This window comes from Protomyctophum parallelum (assembly GCF_964188405.1).
Source record: "Protomyctophum parallelum genome assembly, chromosome: 22".
In the NCBI taxonomy this organism is placed as follows: domain Eukaryota; kingdom Metazoa; phylum Chordata; class Actinopteri; order Myctophiformes; family Myctophidae; genus Protomyctophum; species Protomyctophum parallelum.
Genome location: NC_139714.1, coordinates 13,122,520 through 13,136,594, shown reverse-complemented (window position 1 = coordinate 13,136,594; position 14,075 = coordinate 13,122,520).

The following is a 14,075-nucleotide window of genomic DNA, read 5'->3' as shown; positions in this document are numbered from 1 at the left end:
CACAGCTGTTCTTCTCTGGATTTTTCTAATACACGGGAGGGAACGATATAGGGATGGTATAGGCCTTTGATTGATTGATTGATTATTTTATTAGACAATATCAAATGCAAAAACCGTACATGGTACAGTCAAAAGCACATTTATCCAAAAGGATAGCACCGAAAAAAGACCTTGCGGTCTTGTTTCCATTCGGGTCCCAATGCATTCATTCACAATACAATGATGACATTAATTGAAGATACCTAAAAAAACATGAAAATTATTTACAGGTGTAAGTATACCAAAAAAATCTAAAAAAATCTAAATACCAAATAAATCGTTCGGAGGGGGGGGGGGGTATAGGGAGATTGGGCAGTCATCTTCTCTCCTTTTGACCCGCTGACATTGCTAGGTGATTTTTCAGCCCGGTTTTAAAGGAAGCCAGTGATTTGTTTGTTTTGAGGGAAGGGGGCAGGGCGTTCCACACCTGAGTGGCAGTGCTGTGGAAAGTGAATTTACCCTTATTTGTTCTATAAGTGGGTGGCACCAGATCATTATTTATACTCCCTCTAGTGTTGTGGCTGTGAGAGTTGCTCACCTTTGTGAGGTAATCGGTTAAGTAAATGGGGACTGAGGGCACAGAGGGCAGGGCTGAATTTACTATTTTGAAAGTCAGCCCCATTTTCAACTGCTTGACTCTGTCTTCTACCCGGAGCCATCCTATGCCATCAAAATGTGTTGCATAAAGGTGGGTCATGGGCTCTAGGCCTAGGAGGAGTCGAATTAGTTTGTTTTGGGAGGTTTGAAGCTTAATTTTTTGTGACCTTGAGATGTTCGAGAACCAGGAGGTACAGGCGTAGTCAAATATGGGCTGAATAAGAGCTCCAGCTAATGTCCTGAGAGCCCTCTTGTTTACAAAGGAGGAGATTCTCCCCAAGAATCTTGTCCTTTGGTTTACTTTTTTGATCGCCCTTGTTGCCATGCCTTCACCTGTCAGCTTGTTGTCCAGGATACAGCCCAGATATGTAATCTCTTTTTTACTAGTAATTATAATATCGTCAATTCTGACACTGAAATCATTTACCCTACTAAGGGAGTGGTTAGACCCAAAGAGAATAGATTCTGTTTTACCCAGATGTAATGAGAGTTTGTTATCCGTAAGCCAAATTCTGATTTTGCTGAGTTCCGAACTGAGCATCTCCTCAACCTGAGTTTTATCTTCTCCCGATATCAGGAGCGCCGAGTCATCTGCAAACAGGAACAATTTGCAATCACAGGCGGCACTCATATCATTAATGTAAAGTAAAAATAGTAATGGCCCTAGTATTCTTCCTTGGGGAACCCCACAGCTCACTGGAAGGGGGGAAGACATAGCTCCGTTTATGTCTACCGTCTGTTCTCTTTCCTCCAGGTAGGATTTCATCCAACTTACTGATGTACTATCAAAACCTATCGCCTCCAGTTTGTCTAGTAGTATTAAATGGTTTACGGTATCAAACGCTTTTTGAAGGTCCAACATGACCATGCCGCAGTATTTGCCCGAGTCTACCTCGCGTTTGATGTAGTCGTTCAAGAACAGTAGGCATGTGTCAGTGGAATGGGATGTTCTGAAACCAGATTGGAAATGTGAAAATTAAATGTCATGATTATCGTGGCTGTACACTGACAGAGATAAATTAAAGCGGCACCGTATACTTTTAATATAACTTATACTATGCACAAGGATGCTAATGCACACCAAAGTCCTTGTCCGTGGGAGAATAAACTGGAGAGGAAATAGTACCAATATTTTAGGATGCAGAGTAAGACAGTAACGGTTCGGCCATTAAACCTTCTTTCAAGATTTCCTCTCCAATATAACTTACCGTATACAACAACTGTGTCTGGTGAGACATGACCTTTGACACGATCCTGTTTCTGATTTGACACGAGTTTTGACCCAATTTATTCCCTGAGCAAGCAGTCAGGTTCTTTATCTCATGGGTAAAAATGTCAGCATGCAGGAGACTTTGTGATACCAATTATAATACTAATATAAAGTATATCCCACGTTCGTTCCATTGATCCGAGCCAGAACCCAATCAATTGATTGATCATAAGTTCATAACCGTTGGGCTGCAGTGTGAAGTGGTCAGATGGGCCGTGAACACATGTGGGCCCTGAAAACTCCAGAAAAGGTTGAGAGAACCAGTGATCCCCATGTGGTTGCTTCACACTGGGTCTGTGTCTGTGAGGCAGCCAAGGGATGATGCACTCTCAGGTTACAAGCTCTGTTTCACAGACACCAGTGATCCGGGTCTCTTTACTAATAGATGGCCTGCTGATTAACATGGCACTGCAGAACATGAAGAGGGATGCTGCCTGCTAGGTTTATATGGTGTATAGCCACCCACATGCAATGCAATAGCCATCCATTAGTGAATCATATTCACAATAAACTAAAACTGCTAGTACAGTGAATCAACTGAATTGACTGACGTTGATTTGATACGTTTATTATTTTGCAGTCGAGTCAGAATTTAAATTCTTCATGAAATTATGAAATGAAGAATCATGAAATGACAAATTGAATACACAGGTCCACAATGGAAACAAGCCCTCTGGGCTTTGTACACTGTACCATAAACTGTTAATAAAGTAGGGGGGGGGGGGGGGTAATTAATATATCCTACAATTTAATTTTAGATATCCAAATATTATGCCAATATTTTAAGTTTTAAGTTTTTTCCTTTTTATGACAGCGTAAAATAAATAGGCCTATGCCAAGAGGTTCAAACATGCTTAAAGTGGCTTGATATTAGTTTGACAGATTATCCATTTAGATTGATCATCTCTAAAAAATCCTAAAATAAATATTCGCTAGCTGATATACATATATAACTTTACAGCAAAAGGCCTTATATTCTTCCAATCATATAGTTTTTCTTTATTTCTGCCTTTTTCTTTTCTAAAAAAATATATTTTCAAATAATTGTGAATATATATAGGCATATTTGCCTTTGAGATGTAGTGGAGTGGTGTAGAAATGACTGACATTTTCAAATATTCTGTATACCTAAAACTCAAAATGGTTCTTAAATTTGAGTCTATATACTTGAGTAAATGTACTTCGTGGTTATAGTTTCCACCATTACTCCTGGGAGGACCTGGGTGGGTGATGCTGCAATGCTGCATTCATTCTGGCGTTCCTCGATAATCCTAATCTAAAATAATCCCCGGCACTCGGGATGCCGGATTGCACACTGGATTGCGTGACCAGAAACGGCCTTCATTCCAGTGGCCTACTGCCCTGCTGCTATCAAACCGCTATTTCATGTCAATTAAAGCAAGCCCACGATGTAGGTTAAACTATAAACCCCTCATTTTAGACCTCAGGGTTTTTTCCCCTTTAGGCATATAGACTACATTCAATCAAATATTTAATTGGTATTAAAGCCTGAGCTTCCATAAATCCAATAAATGCTGTATTTTCGCAGAACCTGTTAGGCTATACAGTATACAGTATAGGCCTAATGGCTATGTTTTGCAGTGTTACAGTATCCTCTATTTAAAACAAATGGGAAAAAAAACAATAAAACACGTGTGCAGGTGCAAGAATATATAGCCTATGCCCTCTACAGAGATACAGTATACCCTACGTTTCCGAAATCTTCTAAATTAAGTCGCTAATATGTTGGCGACGTGTAGGCTTGTAGCCTATATATTTTAGTGCATTCAAGGTGATAGCCTAACGGTATAGGCTATAGAAACATTAGAGCTTAATTGTGAAATGTCCATTGTTATAATAATAGGCCTTTACATAACTTTAAGACCGTTTCCCAATTATAATTTTGTTGGACTTTTCCATCAATTTTACATTGATTTGGTATAGGCTATAGTCAGAATCCTATATGTCTACCATGCATGAAGCCATTATAGTATTATAGTATAGACTAGAGTATAGTAGGTCCCTACATTATTATTTAATTCAGTGTCCAGTGTATGTGTAGGCTATAGAGTAGACGCTCCTCTGTACATTTGACACCAGTGTTGGCAGGTGGTACCGTCGACGGGCCAGGCCTTCAGAGCGTCATGCATCTGGAACGGCCGGCCCGGGGCAACGGATAGAAGAACACACACAACCAAATGAGCATTTTAAATATTCATCGCGGTCTACTCATCTCCTCTTCACAGATGATCCGCGGCTCGGGTTGCAACTTTTCCAGGTGGAAACCAAGGAGGAGAGAGGCTTCAGCCCCGCGGGCCTAGTCTCTCTCCTCTCCACGCTGTCTACCGCGGCGTGGTGTCACCGAGGGATCCATTTCACTGTCGCTATTCACACTGAAAAGGCCTGTAACCCAAACCCCAGGCAACCTCCAACGCCATTCAACGTCACTTCTAAATATTGGACGATTCTCTCTCTCTCTCTCTTTTTTCCACGCAGCAGTTATCTGACTAATTATCAACAGCCGGTAAATGACTGACTGACCACCGGAGAGGAGCATGGGTAGAAGTCGGCCAACATATATATAGTAGGCATTCAGTTCACAGTTAGGCCATCACACCTGGCGACATGTCGTTACAGGTGCGTCTCCGCGCTGCTGTGGGTGTTTGGTTCAGTCGGAGGCTCGGAGCCCGCGGAGCTCTGTGCGTAAAACGCGTATAGAGCAGCGGCGGACGCATTGGGTTCGGATCGGATCCGTGCGCAGACCAGAGGATGACGCATTGGGGTTCGGGTGGATTGGGCCATGTCTAAAGGACGAGGAGGACTCACACAGTGATGCTACAGGGATGTCAGCATGTCCACCTCAGGTTGTATATATGGTTTTACGCATGCATGCATTCCGCGTGTGTGTGAATGTCACCCAATGGCCAAGCAGGCCTGGCTGCAGAGTGCAGACATGGGTTCAACATTCGATGTAGATCGGCTAATTGAACTATTTTAAAATGTTTTAAAATAGTAACAAAACAAATGGCACAGAGTTTAAGGATAAGGGTTAAGGGGTGGCGCAAGATAGGGCCCTGGATAGGCTATAGCCTGGGGAGAAGGGAAGGGGAGCATGGTGACCCCTGTGAGACACCGGTCAAAGTGTGGGGTTTCAAGTGGTTATTTGGGATTATAGGGAGATAAACGGTTTGATTTGTTGTCAGACAATAAACTGTGTTTTATTTTAAATGGGCATGGGTCAAATATAGCCTATATTCTGGTTTTGCATAATAAAGGCGCTATATTATTAAGGACAGTAGCCTACACATGTTAAATAAGTGTGGAGGACCCGCCACCACTATACGGGGTCGGGTTGTTCTATGAAATGCACCGTTTGAATTGTTGGTAATCATTGGACCATCTGGACTTGGTCATTTGATCCTGCAGTATTTCTGCACAGCTCAACAGAACGACAGCCTGTTCAAACTAATCCCGGATGGATGAATGGATGGATGGATGGGGTTGGGAGGAAGCAGCAGAAATTGTCTATATATCTCTTAATTTCTAGCCTGCCTATACCGGTATGCCTACATCTCTCTCTCTCTCTCTCTCTCTCTCTCTCTCTCTCTCTCTCTCTCTCTCTCTCTCTCTCTCTCTCCAGTGCATTTTGTCGGTGGTGTAACATCATGGGATAAAAACTGCACCAGGCCTTCTACAACTGCCTGCAAACTGAAATAGAAAATAGGGCTCCAGGCTCCGGACTCTTTTTTTTCCTTCTTTTTTTCCTTAGTTTTAATATATAAACAAACGTTATCGACTATTATAATTTGAATAATATGACAGAAAATACGGAGGGAAATGTTACTTTAAGGCCGTAATATTTTGTATTAGGCCTACTTGCTGCTTATTTATTATTAGGCGGCGGTCTATTATTAATCCTCGGCAAGCGACATGCGCAGGATCACAGGAATTTTAGACGTTTTTTTTCCTTGCCTCCAATGAGCTCCACCTTTAAAAAAAAAAAAGAAGGGAAAAAAAGAAACGGCATGCACCCATGGGGGCCACTATAGTCACCATGCAGTGACACCGCAAAACAGGAGACAGACAGACAGACAGACAGACAGACAGACAGACAGACAGACAGACAGACAGACAGACACACAGACAGACACACACACACACACACACACACACACACACACACACACTCACAGACAGACAGACAGACATGAGAGGCGCGGGCTGGATTATTTTCTTCTTTGGCACCGACCAGGCACCATGGGGTAAGATGCTTACAACAAACTAATTCTCTTTTCCAAACCGGCAAATCCTTGTTACTCACAAGCCGCGCAAGCAAGGAGGAGACGCACATACAGAAGGCAGAGACGGACTCTATAGAGAAATTAAGGCGTCTGCCTGCATGGGACCCAAACTAGTGAAAATAGCAGATCTACACGCTCACACGGTGTTGCTTCACGCTGCGTTGTGAGCTTGTAGATCTGCTATTTTCAAAAAAAAAAGTAAAATATAATATATATTTTTGGGCAAACGAGAAAATAAAAGAGGGATATTTTCTCGTGATCCATGCATATACAAATTGGTGCGCGACCCCAAACATGCAGGTCCCGCCACTCCACTCAACTCCCGACCCACTTGTTTGGGACACAGCGGGACCATAGAGGCCGTTTTGGGGAGGCTGTGAATGTGTGCTCTGCTCTGCCGCTGCGCACCTGGTCTGCATGGAGGAGGGTCTGCTCCGCGCTGCAGGTAAAATATGTGGGGTTGGTTCAGGAGAGAACACAGAGAGAGGCTCAACTCAAAGTGACATCTGATACTCAGGAAGTTCAGGAGAGCCGACTGGATGTTCTTTGTTTCATTGTAGTTCTGCAGTGTGAGTCCTGCAGGACAGGAGGGACATAGATTTGGGGTAATTTCTCTCTCTCTCTCGCTCGCTCTCTTTTGGTCTTGCGTGTAACGAGAAAAGCCAGTTATTAAACCGTTAAAGTGTCGTATAATACACACTTTTAGGCTTTTTTTAGACGAGCATTATCTAAATAAATTCAGAACGTGGCTATATAATAGACGCAAGGTGCTGGACTCTGTGACGGAAAAGATTGGGTTAAAATAGGCTATACATATTTGAAGCTTTTCTTGATATTTAAAACATATCTGTACGGAATGCATGGAACCCCCCGCGTCGGCAACAGGTAGGATAAGAAATAATATTAATAATAATATTATGACCATGAGTAGGCTTATAGATTATATACCTTTTTATCGCATTTAATGTTAAAGCAAACTAATGTTTGGGTTTTAGTGAGAATGAGAAAGCGACCTTGATCCAGTTTGTGCAAAAGAACCTTCTGAATTTGTTGTTTTACAAGAGTAAAAAAACAAACTAAAACCAATTTAAAAATGTTTTGATTCAACAACATCGTGCTATTTTTTTATATGAGACTATGCTGTATAGATTTTAGATGGTCGAGGCTAGCCTATGGCAGGTGTATAGGATTAACCCATTAAGACCTGAGAGGCTGGTTATATGTACAAATGCCTTCTAATAAACCTGCAGTAGCATACTCGACTATCAAGATCAAATAAAGAAATAGAAGATCTCAAGATAAAAGCATTAATTGTTTGAATAGCCAAGCAACACTAAAAATATAATCTAAAAATCTAAAATGACACACAGATGCTTTCCCAGATTTTATGCACCTGCTCATTGTGGTAGGCTTACCCCGATGCATGCAAATTAATGATCAAATAAGTGTATTTAAATGTATTCTAATATTGCATTGTTGTATGGCCAATAGCCTAATTGTATTTAACCACAACATAGCCTATATAATTACCGTAATTAGTCTTTCTTTTCCTGTTTAGGCTAAACGTATAGACCTATATACAACTACTGCTTTGCTTATTATTAATTCAAATCGCCTTGTAAGGCCTCGACGACATTTTGCCAAATCCTCCTGAAATAACCTTCAAGTTGAGGACCTGTGTTCAGACAAATGCGATTAACTGAAGTGGCTTTGGCAGAGCGAGCGTTAAATAAACGACTGCAGTGCTGACCTATAGTTACTTATACGAGGCCTGTACTGCTAGGACACAATTCATTTCTATAGATATCTATAGATATAATATATGAATGTGTCTGTACTGTATGGGGAATCCTGTAAGAATGATGATGGACATGATTGTTAATCAGGATAGTTGGCCCATGTGCATTGCCGCCACAGTTCAATTGGCTGCAGAACAAAATGTAATGGGGAAAAAAGTATATTATTTAAAAAAAAAAGTTGAATAATATCAATTATTTCTACAATGTAATAACAAGCTCCCATGGCTAATTGCAGGTGGGATTGTATTGTGACAGCTGCCTTTGATGATGAAAGGCATTGAGCCACTGGGTGAAATTATTATTTACAAACGGTTTATAACACAGTATAGGCTTAGGCTATTTATGTCACTCATGTTCTGTAGTAGGCTCTAGACAAATGTTATAGGCATATTATACATAATATGCCTATAACATACAATAATATACATATCATTTTTTTATTTTTTTATGGCAGAACAATAGGCTAAATACATTACTTAACTGAATGAAGGTGCCAAGGCACATAGGAGTGCCATTGCTGCTATATATATATATATATATATATATATATATATATATATATATCCAATAACAAACAGACAGACAGACAGACATTTTAGCGTTGGTTATTCGAGCTATTTGCTATTTGCATCTGCTAATTTGTTTTAAACATTTTCGAAAAATCTTGAAAGTATGCAATCTCCTGATTTAGAAGTAATTTTGTATAGAATCGGCCTCAGGTCTTAAAAGACACTGCAGGTTCTTTTCAACTTGGCTTTTTAGTGCTTATTGATTTGTGCAGGAAATGGCGATGGGAGTTCTTGCTCGGGGAGCCATTTGTGTGTCTGAGGGAATCACTTAGTTCATGGTTTGATCATCAGAGCAAATCAATGGATGGAGCTCTGCTGGACTTGCAACCATGCAGGGTGTGGCTGAAGCCAGGAGCCATCAACTGCACAGCCAAATCCTCAGTGATGATCTTAACTCAGTGTATACAAATGAACCCAATAAGACCACGACCACGATTCTACAAAATGCCTTCTAAAATCACAATAGTTCTCGTACTTTCTTAACCTCTTTTTCTTTTTTTTTCAAGAATAGCAGATGTACAAGCTGTCAGCGTGACACGAAGTGACGTGCTGACAGCTTGTGGATTATCCAAATGGACCTTTATAAACGAATCAATTTGGTTTAATTTGTACACTCACTGAGCTTATGGATGAATTAACACTGAGGATTTTGCTGCAAGGTAGAGAAGGCTGCATGCTGTCAATGCTGTCAGAGAGATGTTTGAAAACAAAGAAGATCTTGTATATTATTTACTGGTTTGTCTAAATAGGTCAGACAATGGATTGAAGGTTATACCAATCACTTGGACGTATAATTTGCATAGAAAAATTCTTTACAGTGCACTGACATTGAGCTGATGCAGAATTGGTCTCGTCAATAGAATCTGTCAGGAATAAATATGAACTATAGATTAGTATTTGTGGGCGTTCTGTAAATGAATGTCATCACAAAGTCAGCAACTCACGTTTTCATTGCAGTGTGCTCTGACGGCGGCCATTTTCTTGGGTGAGTGTTTGGTTAGTGCATGTGGTGGCGTGACGTTGTTACAGCCTCCACTGTCTATGGCATTAACTAATGATTTAGAGTTTAGAGGCTATTAGGTTGCCCATGCATTTGTTAACATGAAAATGCTTCAGAATTCAATATGTTTTTATATATTTCCTCTGTCGGCACGTCAGCAGAGAAGGGCTCGACAAATTTTCATGGTCATATAAAATGAAAGCCAAGGGAGGTTTCTTCTTACCCTTCTATCAGTAAATTGTAGGTTTAGAATTCAGAATGTCATTCATTTTATGAATTTTGCATGTATGTATGTGTAGGAACATACAATGGCCTTTCTGCAGCACATGCTGCAGTGAACGCCCCAACAAAACAATTAACAAGTAATGCAGAATTGACAAAAAAAAACGGTGACATTAAAAAGACAAGGAGAGGTATAGGTTGATGTCATCGAGGCCATGAAGGAAGAGTGTGACAGTAGTGTTCTCAAGTTTAGTGTCTAAACTTTAGACAATATCAGCACATGCCGGGCAGCCAGGGTCGCTTGAGCACCACTGGTCAAGGACTACCATCACAGCTGGTCTGTAGAGATGTATTGTGAGGCTTTTATTATCAGCTGTATAGTTTGTCTACTCGAGTAAATACATTAGTGTATAGCTTACCGTAGTCAATTATTTTGAGAAAGGTAAAGGATATTTGTTAGAGGTGAGTTTCTGCGTAGTGCCATTTTGCAGAACAATCCAGTCACACTTCCTGTGTTGCGAAAGCTTTCAATTAAACTGAAATCTGGATCTATATTTTCACCAAAGATATAAAATAACAGTAAATTATTTGACGTGTTACATACCGTACTTATTAACTAATAATGACTGAATGGTCAGAATGATTTGTAGTCAAATGAAAAATGTAGCGCCACAGATGATTAGCTGTGACTGGTGAGTAATTAGACAAGGAAGTAGATTTATAGTCTGTTTACCATGCTGTGACATAAAAGCCAACATCTGTCCACCGCAGTGCGGTACATCTTTGATAGAGCTGCGTCATTCCAGTTGTGTGAGATTTCCATGCAGATCATGAAGTCCCTCAGTCCCATCTTCCTCATCCAGATCATTGCGTTCTCTATAATCATGGTCGTAGCTTCTCTGTGCCCAACAGGCTGGGTGGTGGTGGTGGTGACTTTTGGGGTGATGGTGAGTCGTGGTGGTGATGCTGACTTTTGGGGTGGTGGTGACTGGTGGTGGTGATGGTCGTGACGACTCTGGCTCTGGGGTAGGGTTGGGATCCTTTAGGATTTTAATGAATCCGGTTTCCTTTAACGATTAAAGGGGGGTTCCAAATGGACCCTTACAGGTCTATAACTCTTGAGAGTGTACAAAATGGAAATGTTCCATTTTGCACACAGGTTATTGATGACTCTTCATCAAGAGTCATCAATAACCTGTGTCCTGAGATGATGATGACTCTTGCGGGGGTGATGATGACTCTTAAGGTGACAATGACTCTTGGGGGGGATGATAACCCTGAATCTGATGTGATGATGCCTCTTGGTGATGACCTCTTAAGGTTATGACTCTTGTGAGGGATCGAGGGGGTGATGACGCTTATGATGACTCCTGTTCTGTGTATGGCACTGGTAGAATTCACTGTGAAAGCACACAATCAGTGAATTACCATAGGGCCATAAACAGAGCAGAGAAAGAACCACTAGAAGATGGCTGTCCAACTGTCCCTCTCTGCCCTCATCCCCTCCAGGATTCCTGGGTGTGGTGGTAGTGATGCAATGACTTTGGTTTGGTTAAGTTGCACATCTCTTGCTTGGGTGTACTTGCTGTAAGCTTCACCCCAGTTGCATTCGGATACCTCAGCTTCTTGTCTTCTTTGCCTGTTTTGGCACTAGCACATTTTTGCTTCTGTGTATATACTTTGAGCAATTATGTGTAGTGCCAATATAGGACAAGACAGACTTTCATCCTGCTGGTTAACAATAACACCACCTTTGGATTTCAACCATCGCCATGCATTTCTGCACACTGTAATCTGGTCGTCATTATTTCTGATGGGACAAACTGAGAACTAAATAGATCTGGACACATGTTTAAATACCTTCTGCTGAAAGTTCCTGTCCATGCTTGTGCAATTTTAGCCGAACAGTGACGTCTCACACGGAAATGCACGGAAGAACGATTGGGGGTCTGCTTTCCCTTTTACTGTCTTTTGACCAGTTCCATTTCTAGCGATGATGCTGAGCTTCGTTGGCCCTCCTCTTGAAGTCCTCTGACGTGAGCAGAGTCCTTGAATCATCATTTCAATTCCATGTGACAAATCAAGACCCCTGTGCCTTCCTAGTGGTTCAGAGAGGTCTGAAGCAGCTCTCTGGCAGTGTTTGGCAATGGTAGAACTCACACTGGTGAGGTAGCTGGATCCGGTGGTTCTAGACTTGCCAACTACTGCCTGCGAGTGTCCACCAGCGAAGCCCAATGCCTTTCAGTGTTTAAAAAAAATATATAGAATAATGTTCGAAAATACAGTATATATTTTAGCAAAATCAATTTGAAAAAAAAGGTTTTTGTGTCTGTTTTTGAGTACTAAAGTCCCGATGTCACTCCCACTACCCCTGGGTCACGGCCTTATTTTTATTTATTTATTTTTTAGATATAATTCTTTAGATATAATTAGATAATTTGTTTATTATAATAATAATAATCAGTTGATGCTTCATATCCATATGAGTAAAATTGCCAGGGTGATTTGTTTATTTATAAGAACATAGTTCTTATATGACGCGATCTAAGATTCGCCTATGGGAAATCCAATACAAAAAATAATGCCATGACCTGGGGATAGCGCTCTCTAGCGGCAGTGATGTCAGACTTCGGTGCTCAATATATATTATTTTAAACATGCTCATGACATATTGTATAATGTGAAGTATATTTATTTGGGTTTGGGAATCGACGTCTACTGAAGAGCTTCATAGGTCAGTGAGTGAGTGACTGGTGGTGATGGAAGGGCGGGGTGATAAACATGTTCCTCCCCTTCACACCCCAGTCTCAAAGCTCCATAACCTAAAAGAAGAAAACTCCTTAGCGGTTTAGATTTCCAGCACATCTCACAACCTTTGGTCAAGTTTGATTGGGGAAACAAACCGATGGCTGTCTAGAAAGCATGAACAATCATATTAAGGTAATTAACCACAAAAAAAAGTGGTAAAGCGGAGTCCCACAGGGCTCTATGCTAGTGTGTTTTCTGTTATTGTGGGGAAAGCTTTAGCTAAAAATAGCCGATCGACAAGCATGTCGATCAAAAGAGTATGACTGACAGTGTTGACACTGAAAGTGTCCCGATTCGGTTTTATATATGGCCTGCCTTAATCCCTCCCGCTTGATGTCACAGGCAGGCTGCTCATTGGGAAGATTGACAGAAAACATTGACAATATAAACACATGAGAAGCCAGGACACTCTGTTTTCTTCGGTGGGATCGTCAGATCAAATGAATGAAGTGAGTTTAGTGTGCAGCCTTCTCTTTACTATAACGCCCGGGATTTGAACTCGGTTCCCTTGTGAACATCCAACATCTTAACCACTAGACCATAGGGATATCCCTCTGGACCGGGGGAGATATTAGACTTTTGAGGCCATCAGGCAGAGGCTCTGAGCCACTCTGCTACATGATGTACATGACTGAGAAGCTAAAGTGTGCAAATTCTTATTTAGAACCAAAACGTACTGACATAATCAATACAACAATACTACAGCAGTGTTTCCTGTTATCATTGGTCAATATGAAACTGTAGTTAAAAAAGGACTGACCTTGAATTAGCCACGACGACAACAACATGTAGTGGACTGTGGTACAAAACCAACATTTCCACCACCAGATACAGGTCTTCTCCAGGGATTGACACAAACAAGAATGAACCTGTAATAATAGAGGAGGAGGACACAGGTGAATTACTCCAATTGGAATAGGTGTGTCTTCAATCAAGGTGACCTTGGGCAATAATCAAGCATTATATCGAGATTTAGGTTTACAAAATCCATAATACAGCCTAGAGCCCTAGAGAACAGCAAAAATATCTATTAAGGCACTATATAAATTGCAAAAATAATATTCACAGTAGACGGTTTTGACCTGCCATTTTGGTGCTTTTGTGTGATCAAGTAAGGGCGTTCATTATTTAAAAAAAATGAAGAAAAAAGTTTGAATATGGATATAGGCCGACAGTGACGATATGTTGGTGTCTGGACGTATAACTACTCTACAAGTGGAATGTTCTCCTGGTCGCATCTGTAAGAGCAGGTGAGGAACATAATCCAGGAACTCCAGTGAATCTGACAGCGACAGGGGACTCGACGGCCACGTGACTCGCGCCAAAAAAAAAAACAAGGTATAAAGGGTCCCCTATTCCGCCTTCGCCCAAAAAGCCAACAGGGGGTGCCTCTCTCGGCTCCCAGGCGTAATTGGCAAACCGAGTGGTTTCGTCTTTCACCCTTCTCTTTCAATGCAGCCCCCGCCCTCC